Source organism: Dama dama, chromosome 5 (genome assembly GCF_033118175.1).
Source record: "Dama dama isolate Ldn47 chromosome 5, ASM3311817v1, whole genome shotgun sequence".
NCBI lineage: Eukaryota > Metazoa > Chordata > Mammalia > Artiodactyla > Cervidae > Dama > Dama dama.
In genome coordinates this window covers 34,781,385-34,800,372 of record NC_083685.1, presented here as the reverse complement: position 1 = coordinate 34,800,372, position 18,988 = coordinate 34,781,385, and the positions used below count along the sequence as shown (strand labels likewise).

At 36.5% G+C, this 18,988-nt stretch overlaps 1 protein-coding gene and 1 pseudogene across 1 annotated transcript in view; one reads left to right on the top strand and one right to left on the bottom strand.

Annotated features, from left to right (window-relative positions):
• FSTL5 (follistatin like 5) overlaps positions 1-18,988 on the top strand; it is an 864,841-nt gene that overhangs the window by 808,154 nt on the left and 37,699 nt on the right. The window lies entirely within an intron of this gene.
• Positions 9,089-9,864, bottom strand: LOC133057937 (translocon-associated protein subunit beta-like; annotated as a pseudogene).

Sequence of the window (18,988 nt, the reverse complement as noted above, 5' to 3'; positions counted from 1 at the left end):
ACAAGGGCCCAGTGTAGTTCAGAGCAGAGGACTTTGATAAAGCTTAGTGCAAGACACTGAGAAGACCAGAAAGTAAAGCTACAACAAATACAGAAATTAGCAGAATTCTTTCTTAGAAGACTGAGTTGTCATGAATAAAAAAAGAATAAAGATAACGGCCAAAATATTTTTACTTAGATGAAAGGGCACAGCTAACATTTAGGCTACTTAGAGCTCTAAGTAGAAATTCTTAATATTTGCACTGATTAAAATAGCAACTTTGATACAATTGAAAGCAGGTTTCAATTGATGAGAAAAGATGTATTTACAGTCTGACGCTCATAACATCTGCAAATCTCTCCCATCTCTTGTCCTGTCTCAAACTGGAGGGCAGCTAGAGTTTAATCCCAACTGGTTCAAATAGGGCAATGTCAATTGGCACAGAGGATTCTTAGAGTAATACAAGAAATAAATCATTTCTGATTTATGTATCTACCTCAGGACTTGTTCTGTAAAAGTCAGAAGGGAAGACAGTAACAGGTAACACTTGCTATTTATGATGTTTTTAAAGTCTTGAAATCATCCCTCAATACCACCATTTCAACTTACTGCCTAGAATCTCAAACTATTTTTCCTGTTTGCTTGGATTGCATTTCTCTAGAAATCTACCTATAAAATACTCCTATTTCTTGAGAGGAAATTGGAGCAGTTTAGGGGTGACTGGGTTAGGGTTAGTCTTACAATTAATGGATATAGTTGGAAGGTGTCTGTGAGTGTGTGTGTATTTCAATGAAGGATTACATGACAAACAATAAGATGAGCAGAGTGTATCTGTGCATCACAGTGAGAGGTAGACCTTGAAAGTAACAGGCACTTACATAAAAATCTGAAAATGACAGTACCCAAAGTTTTGTCTTCCTCTGGACTTGACCTTCTAACGAAAGCAGACAAATAAACAAATAATATCCCCTAAATTTCCTTGATACTCTTCACTTTCCCCAGGGGTAAAACAGATTCCAGTGAATGTCTCAGCTTGGATAGAGAGTTCAGGAATCTTATGAAAGTGGACCTCAGGGAAGGTCCACTTTGTGTGGGCTGGAAAGGACAAGGGTGGCAACTGGAGATACTCTTATAGGTCACTGGAAAGTTGAATGAGTGCTTGCAAAAATATGGTGGTAAGAGTCTAAGGACTTACCCAGAGTCAGATCTGACATAATCTCTGCACAGCCAATGGCTGTGGCTTCACTCAAGGGATGAAGAAAAATTAAATAACAAGGAGCAGGCACCATTCTGATAGTCTGAAGAGAGGTCTATAGCACTCTTTTTCTTTGTAAATTATAGCAAGAAAATGATTAAGAAAGGATCGGTTTCGATATATGTTTCCTTAAAGCTTCTCCAACGGAAAAATAAACATTCTGTGAAAGTTTAAGTATATCATTCTCCCTCATATTTTATCAAATCTGTTGGAGCAAAATTATATATATATATATTTGGCTGGCCATATATCAAGAGAACTCTATACATGTGACTTGATTCATGGACAGGCCAGGTGTATAGAGATACAGTTTTAGCACTAAGATTGTCCAGTTACATCTAAAGCCAAGCACATCAGAAACTGAAAATATCAGTTGTTTCATACCTTTTTAGGAAAAGTATACCATCAGGATGAAGAGCAGCAGCTAAAATTTTTTCCAAATGGTTCCTAGATAAAGATCTTGCAAAATCACAGTTCAGTGAGGTTCAATTTTTCTATTGCTCCCTTCCTTCTTATATGCTAATTCCTCCCACAAAAAGAAATAAACTAACAGGAAGTATTATAGATTTTCAGGAGCTGGAACTTTTTCTGTCTAGCGTTGCTTTTAGTGAATACCTAAAACACCTAGAAATCCTGCAATCATGACCTTTGCTTTCTCAGCTTCTCTGAGCTGCTTCTTCCTTCCCTGTCTGCTCTAAACAGAAAGAAGAATCGCTCAGTCGTGTCTGACTCTGCGACCCCATGGACAGTAGCCTGCACCACGCTCCTCTGTCCATGGGATTTTCTAGGCAAGAGTACTGGAGTGGGTTGCCATTTCCTTCTCCAAGGAATCTTCCCAACCCAGGGATCGAACCCAGGTCTCCCGCATTGTAGACAGACCTTCCCGTCTGAGCCACCAGGGAAGTCCCTGTCTGCTCTACAAAAACAGAAACTGAATTGTCAGGACTTCTTGAATTCTTAGACTCCCAGGGCTTAGTGCACTATCTTTACCAAATTAAAAAAAAAAAATACAGACATAAATTGTTTATTAAACAAATATGTACTTTCAATACTACATATCCCAGGTGATTCAGTGGTAAAGAATCGACCTGCCAATTTAGGAGATGTGGGTTCAATCCCTGGGTTGGGGAGATCCCCTGGAGGAGGAAATAGCAGCCCACTTCCATATTCTCACCTGGGAAGTCCCATGGACAGAGGAGCCTCCTGGGCTGCAGTTCCTGGGATCACGAGTCAGACACAACTGTGTGCACACACACACATACGTGCAATTCATTGTTGGCATACACTCCAGGATTCTTACTAGGGTTAAAGTTTCTTCTACTCAAACATGTGATAACTTTCTTCATCTTATTTCTAAAGGAGTAAACACACTACTGGTTCACTGGATTTGGTTTTATTTTAAACAGTACTTCCCACCTTCTTTGGCATATTGGTAAACCCACACATGGAATATAAAATGCCTAAGACAGAAAATTACTAGGTGCTTGCAGCCAAGTGTTATGTGTGTTTTGTGTGTGTATGTGTGTTCAGTTAGCTATCCTCATTATTTCTTGAGTGATATAATGTTGTCTGATCCCAAACTTGGTCTCTGCTGCTGCTGCTAAGTCACTTCAGTCATGTCCGACTCTGTGCGACCCCATCCCTGGGATTCTCCAGGCAAGATCACTGGAGTGGGTTGCCATTTCCTTCTCCAATGCATGAAAGTGAAAAGTGAAAGTGAAGTCGCTCAGTCGTGTCCGACTCTTTGCAACCCCATGGACTGCAGCCTACCAGGCTCCTCCGTCCATGGGATTTTCCAGGCAAGAGTACTGGAGTGGGGTGCCATTGCCTTCTCCGACTTGGTCTCTACCCCTTATTAACAGGCTCCATCTGAGTCTTGTAAGGAAAGAGCCCAAGCTAGATGAACCAAATAGGCCAGCCCCTGTTTGACAGAATATTCACTTAGGTTACTATCCTTTATTAGTATGTAATGTAATATTTATCCCTTATTAGTATATGTAACATTTTTGTCATATGGGAAACAAGTGAAAGTCTCTCAGTGATGTCCAACTATTTGAAATGCCATGGACTCTGCAGTCCATGGAATTCTCCAGGCCAGAATACTAGAGTGGGTAGCTTTTCCCTTCTCCAGGGGATCTTCCCAACCCAGGGATCGAACTAAGATCTCGCACATTGCAGACGAATTCTTTACCAGCTGAGCCACAAGGGAACTACAGGTTGGATTTAAAAGCAAGATATATTGAAATATTTCTTGGAGCCCCTGTTTTTTGAGGGGCATGGGCAAGAATACTGGAGTAGGTTGTCATTCCCTTCTCCAGGAGGTCTTCCCGACCCAGGGATCGAACCCGGGTGTCCAGCACTGTAGGCAGACGCTTTACTGTCTGAGCCACCAGGGAAGTCTATAAGTATTTCATTATTTTTAAAAAGGAAAAGTTTTGTACAAGTATGATTAGCAGGCTCCAGGCTCTAGATTTTAATAAAGCCTCTGACTAGATTCATCCTATAGCATTTTTTACTGAAGAAATCAATGGAGCACTAATAAGATGTAATTTAGAAACACTCCACATCACAGACCTGTCTTTCAAGTTTTATTATGCAAAGTAAAATAGCTCTTGCTTCTTCCCTCAGAGGTCCTTATGCTAACTCATCAAAGTGATCCGTAAAACACAGTCCAGCTGCGGTGTATACATAGCACAATTCCACGTACTTTCCCCCTCTGTCCCAAATGATTTGAGGTTTTGCTGGAAATGGTAAAACAAACTTACTTTACCCTAAACAAGTAAACAATAGGCTGTCTAGATTTCTTGGGTTTCTTTATTTGACAGTTAAAACAGACTCAGATAACAGTTAAGATACATGAAGAGATACATCACAAGTTATGATACAATGCAATACTTCACAAGATGAGGACAGAGCTCACCCTGAGAACTTAAGAAATTTCTTACGTAAATCTAATGTGCACATCTCCAGGACTTATTTCATATGTAAATACAATAGATTAGAATACAATATTTTGAATGAAGCAAATAAAGCATTAAGTAGTTCTTATAAAATGTGCATAGAAAACAATATTGAAGTTTTTAATTCTATTTTTAAAGGGATTTATTATTTTCCTGTTGAAGCAAAATGATATATTTTACCATAGCATCTAATTTTATGAATTAATGAATTTTTACTTGAAGAAATATCTTTTTTAGATGTTAAAACTTTAAATACAAGTATTATATTAAAAAAAAAAAACTGCCTTTTGAATGAAAGACCCCAACTGTGGCTCAAAAAGCAATGCTATTAAATAAATAATTTTATCTTTAAGAGCACATGCATAAATTAATGATAGCAGTCAGTAGAACGTTTTAGAAAGTTTCTGGGAATATTGCTAAAATGTTTATTTCATATATACATCACATTTTTCTCTCTCTCTCTTTTTTTTTTTTTTTTTGCCATATAAGCAAAGTTATTTTAAATGTAAAATTAGTGGTAGTGGTAGGGGTTCTGTAGAGGGGCAACACCAGGTGCACTGATATTATCTTTACAATAATTTGAGGCTGTAAAAACTATTTACAAGAGTTTTTGACTATATAAAAACTAGTCCCTGTGAATTCACTTTAACATTTTGTACCCATTTAATTTTCTTTTAAACCTGTAACTGTAGCCTGTCTATGGTTTTCTGTGTAGGAGTCAGAAATTGACTAGCAAGTCAATCAAAGAATATATAGACAAATAGATTCCTTTTTTCCTTCAAATTAAAGATGCTCACTTGTTAACATTAACTTGTTATGTTATACTGTTCTATTTCTTAAAAAAAAATCTCTCAGCAAGATGTCAGTTTTTAAAGTTCTTTGAGATGCGATTCAAGTAAGAACTGAAGGACATGAAAAGGATGTCAGAAAGCCTTAAAATTTAACTATAACAAAAGAACCTACCAAATTAGTTGATTGAATAATCTTCTATTAAATCTAATCTGTCATCAGCCATGATAGACACATTCACATAACCACATGATTACATGAAGAATGGTAGATCACGAACATCAAACAGCAAGGGTTTTATTCTTCAATGTTTACACCAGCATGGTGTAGGGTATACAGGGCTCACAAGATGAATAAAAACAACTTCAAGGGAAATAAAAATAATAATTGCCTTAAGTGACTCTTAAAGCTGTTGAGTTTAGCATGCCTAATATTTCTTCTGTATTTAGCTGAACTTTTTTCTATGCTGTGAAAACATTACCTTTTTTGCCTTTCTTATTTTGAGAGGGGAACAGGTAATAAAATATGTAGATTTTTATTCTATATTGACATCTGATTTTCAAGAAAACCAATATAAAATTTTAGTAATTTAATTTTTTGCCATGATGTAGAAGCTTATTTCTATATTTATGTAATTTTTGAAATGTAAATATAGTTGTTAGTGTCATTGTAACAAAAGGGAATCAGAGTTTGTGTATGCCTTGAAAGTAGTTGCTGATTTATGTAACTTATGTAGCCAAGAAAATGCTAAAAAATCTAGACTTTTTCCTTAATAATATAAATCAAGATTATTCATCAGTTTGAGTAAAAGGAAACATTGCTTTTGTTTAATTAAAGTATATGTTGTTTAAGCCCTGCTGTAAAACTTTGTTGAATTTATATCAAATAATCAGAATGTTTTGAACTCTGAATAATTTTTAATTAAAACAAAAGACAAAACTCATTTAATTGATACCTGAAAACAACTTGAACATAAATGATTCATTTATATAAAAATGCTTTTGAGAAATGTTTCAATAGATCATAGATACATGTATCTTTACTGCTGTTGTTCAGTTGCTAGGTGTCTGACCCTTTGTGACCCCATGGACTGCAGCACATGGATCTTAATATTGAATAAATATGCCTTCCTGATTTTGTGTAAACTTACTTTGCTTGTCTTTTTTTAACATTAAAAAATCTCTACTTCCATCCAAATTTTTACTTACAATGAGAAGTAAAGAGATCTAATTCAAAAAGATTTGTTTAGACACAAATGACTTTTTAATAAACAGAAGTAGAGTGGAATATAAACCATTTGGCAACAGTCATTTGAGTTATACATTGTTTCCATAACTTAATATTTTATGTTTTTTGAATTAATAAATAGCTTCATGGATATCATCATTATCAGCAACCTCATGAAAATAGTTACATTAACCTATTTAATACATTTTTTTTCCTGAATCCAATCTGTGCTTTACCAATATGAAATTAAGATATAATGATAATCCTTTTGATACCTCTTCTATCCCTTATCTAATTTCAAAGTGATCCATTTTTACCATCTTCTAAAATTTGAAAACACTTTTGGAACCACTATAACATTTGGATTTATAGGAAGGAGATAAATTGTATTTATTCTTCTGATTCATAAAGCCATTATTAAAATTGCAAATTCATCAGAGAAACAGTTTTTGTTACTGTATTTATACAAGTGAAATACAAAATGTCTTAATTTTTTCATTTAAGTCTTTGATGTGAATAACATAGATATTCAGACCTTATATTATAATAAACTCCAGATTTCCTAAGGCATGCACAGAAATGAATTCATATTTTAGCAAGAAATAAAGGAGCAACAATGTTAAGGAAAAGTAGACCAGACAGTTGAGAAATTTTCTGGAAATGCAGGAAATCCACTACCATTTATTCATGTTGTTTAACAGTTTCATCAGTAATGTCTAACTTTCCTATTGTCCTATGTACAAGAATCATTTAAAGTGGTTCCTTATAATCTTTTTTTATTTTAATATAGAAGTTACAGTATAATTTTCTGCATTTGGCTGAGTTTCTCTATCATGTACTCCTTCTCAGGTTGTATGGCATAGGTGTAGTTTTGTTCTTATTACTATAATTATTGTCTAATATCTTAATAGTAATTAACAAACACTGAGCACTTACTATAAACCAGACAATGAAGTAAGAATTTTTATGCACTCCCTCATTTAAAGCTAGCAGCTCCATAAACTTTTATCCCGATTCTACATATGGTGAATCACTTAACTAATAAGTGTTGGAACCAGCTATAAACTCTGTTCTGTCTAAATTCAGTGCCTTAGTACTCAATACATTATAGAACTCAAGTCCTTTATTCACTTTCCGAGTAAAATCTAGCTAACGTGCTCTGCAAATTATCCTAATGTCACCTATAAAACATCCCATCTCTTGCTTCTGTGTACCTCTGCTACAACAAAACTCAGCTCCGCAGACCCTGCACTTGTTTTTTGTTCTTTACTCTTGTCTAACATTTGATATCTGTTTATTAACATGTTCTTCTTTCTCTAGACCCAGCCCTAAGTTGATCCCTCTCACCTTACTAACAAAATTACTACTCCTTTACTATTTCTCCATATTTATTTTCTCCATACTTCAATTCACCAGAGAACCATTAGACTCTTCTTACTAACTTCAGAGCTTTGGTGATACAACTTTGCATTGGAAGGAAAATGCAACCTTAACATATTTTCTATCACATATAGTTTAAGTTCAAAGCATGCTGAAGCTAGACTTCCCTGGTGTTCCAGTAGTTAAGACTTGATGTTTCCTCTGCAGAGGGCACTATCTTAGAATGTAAGACATTATAGTACTCTGGGTTTGCTCCCAGGTCAGGGAAGTTCTACGTGCCACAAGGTGTAACCAATAATAATAATAACAACAATAATGAACAATGTTGAATCTATTGCCTTCAGCAGGCTTAACTCCTAAGACTGATCTGCACAAATACTATGGTCCAGTCAAGGAACCTGAGTAGCCCCTATCCAGACTAACAATTTTTCAATATTAGATGGAGTGAGAGTGAGAGAAATTCAGTAGAAAACATAATTCAAGTGTTTCTCTTTTCCTAGGATTGTGATACATGGTGGAATCCCCTCTCATGATACTGTAGCTCCCAGTCAGCCCCACCATCATTGCGGGTAAACAACTCACACACTCATAACCATTCTGCAACCATTCTCTCTTTCACATCCAGTGTAATATTTAATTAATTACATATGATATTCAATACTTTATTATAAAATAGGCTTTGTGTTAGATGATTTTGCCCAACTGTGGTTAAACTTAAGGGTTCTGAACCCTTTGAAGTTCAGCTGGCTCAGACGGTAAAGAATCTGCCTGCAATGCAGAAGACCTGGGTTCAATCTCTTGGTCAAGAAGATCCCCAGGAGAAGGGAATGGCTACCCACTCCAATATTCTTGTCTAGGGAAATTTGCCTGATTTGACCCTGAACGGAGGAGCCTTGTAGGCCACAGTCCATGAGATCGTAAAGAGTAGGACATGACTAAGCAACTAACACTTTGATTAAGGTTAGGTTAGGCCTACTCTTTGGTAGGTTAGGGCTATTCAATTCATTTTGACTTGTGGTATTTACTTCCATAACCACATTGTAAGTTAAAAGAATCTGTACTTTATAGTTTCCATGTTGTCTAAAATGCTCTTTCTGATCCTGATTTGGATCCTCTTAATTTATATCAGTCTCCTGGCCAAACTCAAATACTCTCGAATTCATGCAACTTTTTCTATTCCTTTGTCATTTATGATGGCATTCTCCTCAGAATTTACTTCTTGGTTTTTTTTTTTGTTTCTTTCCCCCCATGGTGGCATTTGTTTTTATTAGAATACCCCACATGGTAAGAGCTTTCCTAAGCTAGCACAGAGACTGGGTAGCCTCCTAGGATCCCACAGCTTTCGTCTTATCTTCCACTCTCTTCTGAGCCTGGAGGGCAGGGGATGGGGGTGGTGTCAGGCAGTCTCCAAAGCGCCTGCTCCTGGACCCCTGAGAGAGTTCACATTGCTAGCAACATACCCCAGGACACATCAGTGGTACACCATGGGGCCTAAAGATCAAGGTAGTTTTTGAAGGCATTCTTGTTTGTATGGCTTCACGATGGAACCAAGGAGGCTCTCACAGACTCCCACATGATCCTTCACCCTGGTTGAGAGCAGGCAGGACCCAGGAGAAGGTAGCCAAGGGTTAAGGGAGAAGAGATGACATTGAGATACCCTTGGGAGTCTAGAAAGCACCTGGATTTTTGGGGAAGGGAGGGCCATGGAAGCCCCACTCAGTTCTTTTTTGGCTTGGGGGGTGTCTTATTTCCTCTTGCTGGAGTATCATGACTGCATGGGGATGCCCATTGAAGGGAGAGTCATGACCCAGAAGCCTACCCAGTCCAGGAAATGGGGGGAAAATCTCCAATTCAACTCATGCTGAGCCAGGATTCCTCCCCGTTCAGGAGCACTGGTAAAGTCCATCACTATGGGCCTGTCCTCTTGGGCCAGGTAAGGGATAGTTGCTGAGGTGAAGCTGAAATAACCAGCCTTGAGAGGATGCACGGCCACGACGTGAGAGACATTGTTAGCAGGAGCAGCCTGGTCCCATTTAATGTTGATTATTCCCAAGACAATGCTGAAGTCTTCTGGAAGGAAGGAATCATCAGGCAACTCCACATCTCATGTAGCACTTGAGCCAACACTGTAGATGTTGTACTGAAAGGTCAGGTCTCCCCTTCCAAAGCACGTCTGTCTGTTCAACGATGATAGCGAGGCCAAAGCCTGGCTAGTTTGTCTGCTTCTGTGATGGCAAATAGAATCAACACTACAAACTCCAGTAGCCTCAGCATGCACACTCTACCCCCAACCCCCCTAGACTTCTGGGAGCTGCCAAAATCACAAGTGGAATGTACTTCTTATTAAAGGCATTCAGCCTCACAGCAAGTTTATTTATTTATTTCACGTGGTTGTATTAAACTTCAATTATTCACATGATGGACATGATGCTATGCTCCAATAGGAAACTGAGGCTAGATTTTGTTTCATTTATACATATGTATGGAACTAGAGTTAATAAAAGTTAAATCATCTTATAAGTTTTATTGGAATGTAGTTGATTTATGATGCGTTGTTAGATTCAGGTGTAATAAAAGTGATTCAGTTATATGTATACATGTATCTATTTATTTTCAGACTCTTTATATATATAAGGTATCACCAAATATTGAGTAGATTTCCCTGTGCTATAGAGTAGATCCTTGTTAATTATCTATTTTTATATAGTAGTGTGTGTATGTTCATTCCAAGCTCCTAGTTTATCCCTCCATCCCCCATGTTTCCCCTTTGGTAACCATATATTTTTGTTTTCAAATCTGTGATTCTGTTTCTGTTTTGTAAATATGCTTATGTATAATTTTTTAAAAATTGCTTTTAAAAAGAACCGTAAGAACATAGATGCAAATTTAGTGAATCACACTTACTGCAGAGTGATTCTAAGCACATTAGTTTGCTAGAGGCTTTTCCTGCCCTTGTATTAGGTCTCAATTTTGCATAAGTTTTTTCACTTACTAACTGGTGAGGTGAAGCAACTGACAGAGGCTTAGACCAATAGATCCCCAAATTCTCTCTGGCCACAATAATTAATTCAAACACGGGCAGGTAACCCTCTCAGAACCCATCCATTTTACTGAGGCTTTTGAGAAAGAGACTTTTGATTTTTGTGTACATTTGTCTAGAGGATCTAGAGCCACAGTAGCTATTATTACACCACATGAAGCTTAGACCTGAAACCAAGAAAGGAGATACAAAACCAATAGATCAATGGGAAAAAAAATGAGTTATGATTACATTACTGTAGAGCAAATTTCAGCTATATTTGAGCTCATTCCAGAATTTCTTCTATGAGCTCTCCTTTTTTTTTTTTTTTTTTCATTTAAGATATTTGTATTGGATATCCTATTATTTAAAATGAAAGTCTAATATTGGGTTTCCTTATGTCTAAAATACACATATTACCTGCTTCACACTATTTGTTGATTGTAGGATTTTATGTAGTTCCTGGCGCATAGTAAGTGATAAACAAATGCTGTTTCTTTTTCCCTTGGGATGATGAAATTTTTTTTTTTTTGGGGGGGGGTCATATTGTCACTAAAGTAGTTACATTAATGAACACTCAGTAAATAATTGTTAAAAAATGCTGCACTTAGTAATGTTTCTCTGAGTGTCTATCTGGCATGGTGATTCCTCATAAAAGAAAAAATGTGCCTGGTTTATAGCTTGCTGAAAACTTCCCCATGGCCTTATGTGCTGTGGAGGAAGAGAGTAAACATGTATCAGTTACTTGTGTAACATTGTATGGAGACAGCTCAGTTGAAGATTTTTTGATTACTTGAGTCAGCTCAAGGGTAACACCAAACCTATAAGATTGCCATCTAAGAATTTTTCTCAGAGTTCTTTAGATTATGGCAGTTATAAATGGGGTGATTCACTTATTCAGTCTGGGCATCCATCTCTACAGCTTGCACAAATCCTCATCTCCTCTAAGTGATAAGAAGAGAAAATTCACTAGGACCTTTCTTAAAGGGAAGCCTTTGTCATTTAGGATTTAACTAAAACAGATTGAAGAAACCTTGAAGGTGGGACACATTGTAATTCTTCTAAGGTCTAAAGAATCTTTTTTTGTTTTCTTCTCTCTCAGGTAGATTTCATTATAAATCTCCTAGATTGTTTGTTTGAGATTTACGTCTTTCATGCCATTCTGAAAATGCTCTAGAGACATTTACTCAATACATTTTTTGGTTCAAAGCATGCATATTGGAGTTGATATTTCATTAGAGATATCATTAATTAGAAATATTTCATTGATATTTCATTAGACTCCTCGGTTTTAATTTAGCATCAATGTAGTGTACAACAATGTTGAATAACTGATAAGATTTACAAGTAAACTAGAATCCTACCTACTCCATGACTAATATTTTTCAAAAAAGAGTAATTTGTTTTTTAAGATGGAATTTATCAAATTGTAACACAATGAAGAACAAAGTCATCTGCAGTTGACGTTTAGTATATTTAGTAATTGACTTATAAAACTCAGGAAGTCTTGTTTATTTATTTTAATATTGGTGCTGTAGAGAGAGTAAATCATACTCTTTAACAAATAGGAAATAGAGGCTCAAAACCAAGAATAGTTTGTTGTTTTTTGTTTTTGTGGGTTTTTTTGTTTTTTTTTGTCAGTCATGAGCAATGATGCTTTACACAACTGCTGTGAGCTCTGTTGAGAATCTTATCTTTGGCCAAAAAAAAAATTTAGAGGAAAAACATTCTGTAACAAAGATCACATGGAAGAATTCTATATAAATACTTGTCAAATGGATTACTGGGGAATTTTTGAAATGTTACTATCAAGGTAGTCAAGATAAATCTGCACGCTTATTACGTATTGACTACCAAGCAGGCAAAGGCTTGAACATTCTCAAAATGTATTACTCAGTTGACTAGGAATATCAGTATGTCCCCCAAACAAGTTAAAAAAATAAGCTATCAAAGTTATTTCTGTTATGATCAATATGCACCACTGTAAATGTCAATCCTATAGTGTAAGACATCTCAGACCCTTTAAAATAAAATACTATTAGTGGTTGAAATCATAGCCATGATAGAGACCTTCATTTCCTCAAGGCTGAAAGGAAAATGTGGTAAAGGTAAGAATCTACAAAATAAGAAGACATCAAATTGTGACATCTGGCAGGTCCTGAAGGAGGTCAGTATTTTGAACAGAATGAACAAATCACCAGCATAGAAGGGTGTTCATTAGAAAACTCAGAACAGCTTGAGGAAAACAAGACAGAACCCATTCTGTCCGTAAATGAGATTGTCAGAGACTTTCTGTGGGTGGAGTGAGAAAGAAAACAAATACATTATCAAGAAGGCCAGATATGCAATCATTCTTGCTGTGTTCTCTGCAGAACAATGGAAGGAACAAAGATCTGTATGTTGGTGAATTCCTTGCAGAGTCAGTAATGACATGCTCATTTGCAGCGTGTTCTCTGAAATATTTAGCTGTTCTTTTTGCTACTTAAAAAGGAAAAAATAAAATAAAAAGTAGCCTTGTCATTGTGAGATGACATGTTGAGTCACCTTATTCTTTGCCAAGACAAATAATACGAGCAGATATTGTACTGTTTGGCATTATCTGTATCTGTCAGGACCTGCAGCTTCTGAAAATGGCAATAATCCGTCTTTAATCACTTGTAGAACATATGTCAGAATCAACTCATTCTAGCCATTCCTTTGAGAACTTTCCTGGCACAATTCTTAGATGCACAAAAGGGTGGCTCTACAATTCAGTGCATGTTTAAATTAATTTTTGATTAATACAAACTTGAAAGTGTCAATCGATTTCAATTACCCTGTGTGTACATATGTTTTCCATAGCTCGGCTGTGTGTGTATTAAATAATCAAGGCTTCTGTTAAGCAGATGTACATAGGTTGTCAAGTGTTCTAACGGATTGGTGCCTCTGTGCTACCAGTTGTCAGATAGTTTTTAAATCACTTCACAAATGTTTGATCTTTATTAAACATTTAATTTTGCAAGGCAATGTTTCATCCTTTGTATGCTTTCTTAATGTTATGCTGCTATTAAATTTCAACTGGGTTGTATATGGACACAGTATTGTTTGAATGCTGAGTCTGAGTGTTTTTGAACATTTGGTTCTGCTGGCTGATGACACTCCATGCCCCCTACCCATCCACTCCCCCAACACACATATACACACACTGACCTCTATTTACGATTTGCCCTTGCTTACTATGAATCTCTTTTTGTTCTGTTTTGTGGAAAGATGTTGAACTATTATTTGCATTTTAGATACATTTCTGATGCTTCTTGTTTCATGAGACATTTTTGGAGACATGTTCTTTGTTAATCTATAAAAAAAATAGCATATTATAATATAGGGAGAAAAGAACCAAATACATTATCAAGATATTCAGATATGTAATCAGTCTCGCTGTGTTCTCTGCAAAAAAAAAAAAAAAAAAGAGGAGATTTTGAATCAATTAATTGAATTATACTTAATCAACTAAATTATATTGATTATAATGTGTGTTTAATGCTTAAATCACTTCCAGTAGAAAACAAGCTAACAAGCTTGCTCATTCCCTATTTTCATCATCATTTGAGAGATTCCTTCATAGCTGCCAGTGAGTTAATATTCTGTGATCAATAATATTTGTCCTCACTATGAAATGTTACTGGCATAAGCCTTAGAAAGGATACATTTCAAGTATGAGAGAAAGGAATGACTACAAAACAGATTTTTGTTTCTAATCTATTGTACCAGAATAGACTGCTTATCTCTTTTCAAAGCATTGCTTTCTATATGATAATTAACTATTCTGTAAAAAATTCAAGCATCTGGAGTATAGTAGTTAATTCATAATGTAGATCCATCAATATAATTTTACTTTCGAAACTTAGTCCAGTAATGATATATTTTAATTCAATTCAATTATCTTTTGTTCATTTACATTTATGAATTGCAGAACTGAAAAATAACCCCTGGTGTCAGTTAGACATTTATGAATTTTTTTTCATAGGACTTTGTAAAAGTATCATTCTATAGCTATATACAATGCTAATTGGGCAGCCTATTTTCTTTATCATCAACAAGAAATAAAAGGGCATTCAGAAGCCTCCATATGAAAGATTTTAGATAAAGTATTTTGTTGAATGGTGTATTCATTTTCACCACCAATGCAATCAGTGCAATGAGCTGCTCACTTATTTCAAAGTTGTTTTTATTTTCTCTCTGGTACATTATGAACATAAGATATTAAAAAAAAAAAATAGGTAGAGACTTTGGCCCACTTAAAGACAAATGTGAAAAATCTCAGACGGACTTCTAGGCAGGAAATTACCTCAGATGCCTTGACATTATCCCACTTTTACAAACAGCTATTTGAGGTAAATTCCCTTACATCCACAGACCTCTACCAACATTTTTCTGCACCTCCTTGCCTCTAATGAAACTTCATTCTCCTTATTGAGGCAACTTTTGCACATGTGCCTGGCATTCTCTTTCTGAGCAGCCCTGATGTACTAGGGCCTTGGAGGGAGCGATTTGCCTTCACCATCATTGGTCCTAAATCAACATGAGGAAAAAAAAAAAAAAGCCCCCATTTAGCAATGTATAATCCTCCATCTCAGGAGAAGGCAATGGCACCCCACTCCAGTATTCTTGCCTGGAAAATCCCATGGACGGAGGAGCCTGGTAGGCTGCAGTCCATGGGGTCGCTACGAGTCGGACAGGACTGAGCGACTTCACTTTCACTTTTCAGTTTCATGCGCTGGAGAAGGAAATGGCAACCCACTCCAGTGTTCTTGCCTGGAGAATCCCAGGGACGGGGGAGCCTGGTGGGCTGCTGTCTATGGGGTCGCACACATTCGGACACGACTGAAGTGACTTAGTAGCAGCAGCAGCGGCAATCCTCCATCTCAATCTCATCCCGTTAAGCTTGTCTTATTTGTTGTTATCTCACAACGTCTAAGCTCAGCCTGAGCAACAATTCCTCAGGAGACCGAATCTTGCAGAGTGATTTCTGCTTCCGTGTGGACGGCTCACCCTCCATGTCACTCCCCAGTTTCACAAGATCAAGACAAGCTCTAAATTCTGCTGCCAAAAATATATATTCTTATTTGTCTAATTGTCTCAATTGCTATATTGCATTTAGAACTAAGGCAGTGCTTCCAAGATAGTAATAATCCTCATTAACTTTAAAAGAAATTGTCATTGGATTATGCCCATTTATGATCTAGTTCTTTTCCATTTTTTTCTTTTCATCCTTGCTAGCTGCTACTTCCTAATATTCATCTTGTGCTTTAGACGCTCTGCTCACTAGGCTTCTACTATGCTAGACTCTCTTATGGGTCACTGTCTCTACACCTAATCTCCTCTGTTAAATTTATTCCAGCCCATCAAAATTATACTTTCATAGAATTCCATGAAAGTTTTATGATAGCAGAAGTGATTTTTCAAAAATTATTTGTTCACATATTTGTCTTCATCAGAGTTAGGTGCTGAGTAACAGAATCATTGTCTTTTATTGTATTCCTACTCCAACACTTAGCTCATTGCCTGGCACATGGTGCCAATTCAGAATGCTCAGTAAGGGAAGGATTGAATTTAATTAATAGAAGTTATTTGAAACTATTTCAGGAACTTTCTGCTGCAAGATTGAAATTACTCAGGGAAAGCTTTAACTTTCTTTCTGTCTCAAGTAAGAGTTAATCCTTCTAATTAGTAAGAGAGTAAAATGTCCCAATTCTTTGACAGGTTCAATCTGATCATCTGTAGGCAAAGATAGGCTGGGATGGACAGAGTTGATAGAGGAAACTTTAACACATATGTTTTCATGAGGACTGACCCTCAAGTCTTCCAAACCTAGTAAAATAGTTTAATATATAAACATAGTCTGATGCATTATGGTAAGTGCTATAATAGATGTAGCATCAAGACATTTCTAAGAGAAAGATAGGATGCAACCATTTTGGAGAAGTCAGGGAAGAAGTAGCAGTAGAAGTAATGTGTACAGTGGATTTTGAAGAAATATCAGAATGTAAAGCTTGTGACATGAAAATGCTGGTGGATAGTTTGCCCAGAAAATTGAAAATGAGCTCACCCCTTCTCTAAGAACCATTAAAAAATGCTTAGTTTCTGACACCAGGCAAGCAGGCAATAGCCAAAATAGCCTAAACACTTGGAAGAATATGGGAAAGAATGCAGATCCCTTGGAATGAAAAGCAGAAATGGAAGGATTTTTCTAGATCTTTACCAAATTTGAAGGGGTATCACCAGCAGTTGCATGTTCTTATGGGCACCTGAGGACTGGTAGAACTGCCCTTCCAACTAGAGCATTCTGCTGTGTGTCCTCTGTATCAAGTTTTGACTCCATACAGACGTGTTCTCAAGCCTTTGCCTTCCTTTGACAAGTAAACATCTTTTCGCTTGCATTTGTTGTAGAATTTCTCTTAATCATGATTACCTTGGGACCATAACAAAAAGTTGAATCTTAATAAGGTGTCAGCCAAACAAGGGGAGATTCATGAGGGAGGTTGTTTTAGATAGATGAAAGAGCATGTGCAGAAGCACATGTACATAATAAAACATGGAAGGCCTATTTTACATACAGAAAATAAAACAAACTTTAAAAAGCTTTTCTGACTCCTTTGAGAAAGTCCAGTTTTTTCTGTATGGTAGAAGTATAAAGCATTGCATTCATTGACCAATTTGAATAGCATTTCTGACAGTTGTCAGGGAATGGGCTAGTTTGATTGTTTTCTATGAAGACTGAACTTCTTAAATAATAATTCATTGCTTTTGTTGAAAATTTGTCATATTCATGATATGACTTATTATAATCAGAGGTTATCTTTATGTACAGTTTATATGCATGTGTCTGATTCTGGGTCTTTTGAAAGGTAGATATGAAGCATTGTGCAAGAAATTTATATTAGGAGAAACACTTGTGAAAACAAATGGGGAGACAGCCAGGCAGGGCTGAGAGATCTATCTGCCCATGATATACATCTGATCATGATATACATCTGATCATGATATCTGTCTATCCATTGCGCCTATGGGGTCTATGTCTATCCATTGTGTCTATGTCTATCCTTTGTGTCTATTTGTCCATGGTGCATATCTGTTCATGATGTCTATTTGTCCATGGTGTATTTCTGATCATGGTGCATGTCTACCCATGGTACACCTGTAAGCCTGAGTGAAGAAGAATGGTCAGAAAGAAAATTAGTTTGAGGAAAGCATCTTAGACTACCATGGAGCCTAAGGAAGATTTAACAATGCCATTGGAAGTCCTGGAGCCGAAACCCCCACTTAGAGATGGCTCACATCAGTAGAAATGAGCCTGACTTACTACTCTAAGGACTATACTCAGGCATTGGCTCCAAGAAGCCGGTGGACAACACGATCATTTCACAAAGGCAGCTGTAGAGTAAAAAGCACAGCAGCTGAGACTTCAGTCAGTTAAACTCCCCCCATTATGAGAACTGATGATCTTATTCTCATGTCTGAGGTCACATGTGCAAGATATTAAAGTCAGCTTCTACTATTAAACATTTAGCATTTAACTTAGGAGTTTTCTTATTTCTAGCTAAACTATAATGCATATTTATAAAGTTTACCTAGTAGTGAATCTTGGTTTTCTATAGTAATACATCATTTGTACCTTAATCTCAATAATACATATATACCATTTAATCACATTAAAAGCTAATTTCAGAATCTTGACATAGTTTATTCTTAACATGATTTTTGGTAGAGAATGTAAGTCCTTTCAAAAACCACATTTTGCCGAATTCTCTGAGACAGTTGGCAACCATTTTTAACTGAGACCCAGGTTTGATTCATGGGTCGGGAAGATCCCCTGGAGAAGGAAATGGCAATCCCCTCCAGTATTCTTGCCTGGAGAATTTATTGGACAGAGGAGCCGGCAGGCTACACTCTGTGGGGTCACAAGAATCGGACACTACTTAGCGTCTAAACTACTACTAGAGACCATTAGGTAACTGAAAATATTATAAAAAATTATTTTCAAGTCACTCATAACTAGAGATCAAAGAAAGTATGACTGCTTAATTCTATTCAACGACTTGTGTCCCCAAGCTTGAAGAACAAAGGGGAATGTCATAGAAATGAACTTGGAGTAATTTCTGTGCTAAAAATATCCACCTTCATATTGACTACAAGGTTATGCCTTTCCTTGAAGACCCACATCGAATTGTGCCTGTTAGTTCTAAGGAATTTTTCCAGCCTGGACTATCCCCTAACTGTATCTATAATTCTCTGCACATACTCTAAAATCTCAAAACTGATTACGATTACAGCTATTAAAGCTACATTACATTTTTTTTTTATATCAGAGGATTGTGTTTATCCTTACACTCTCTCTAG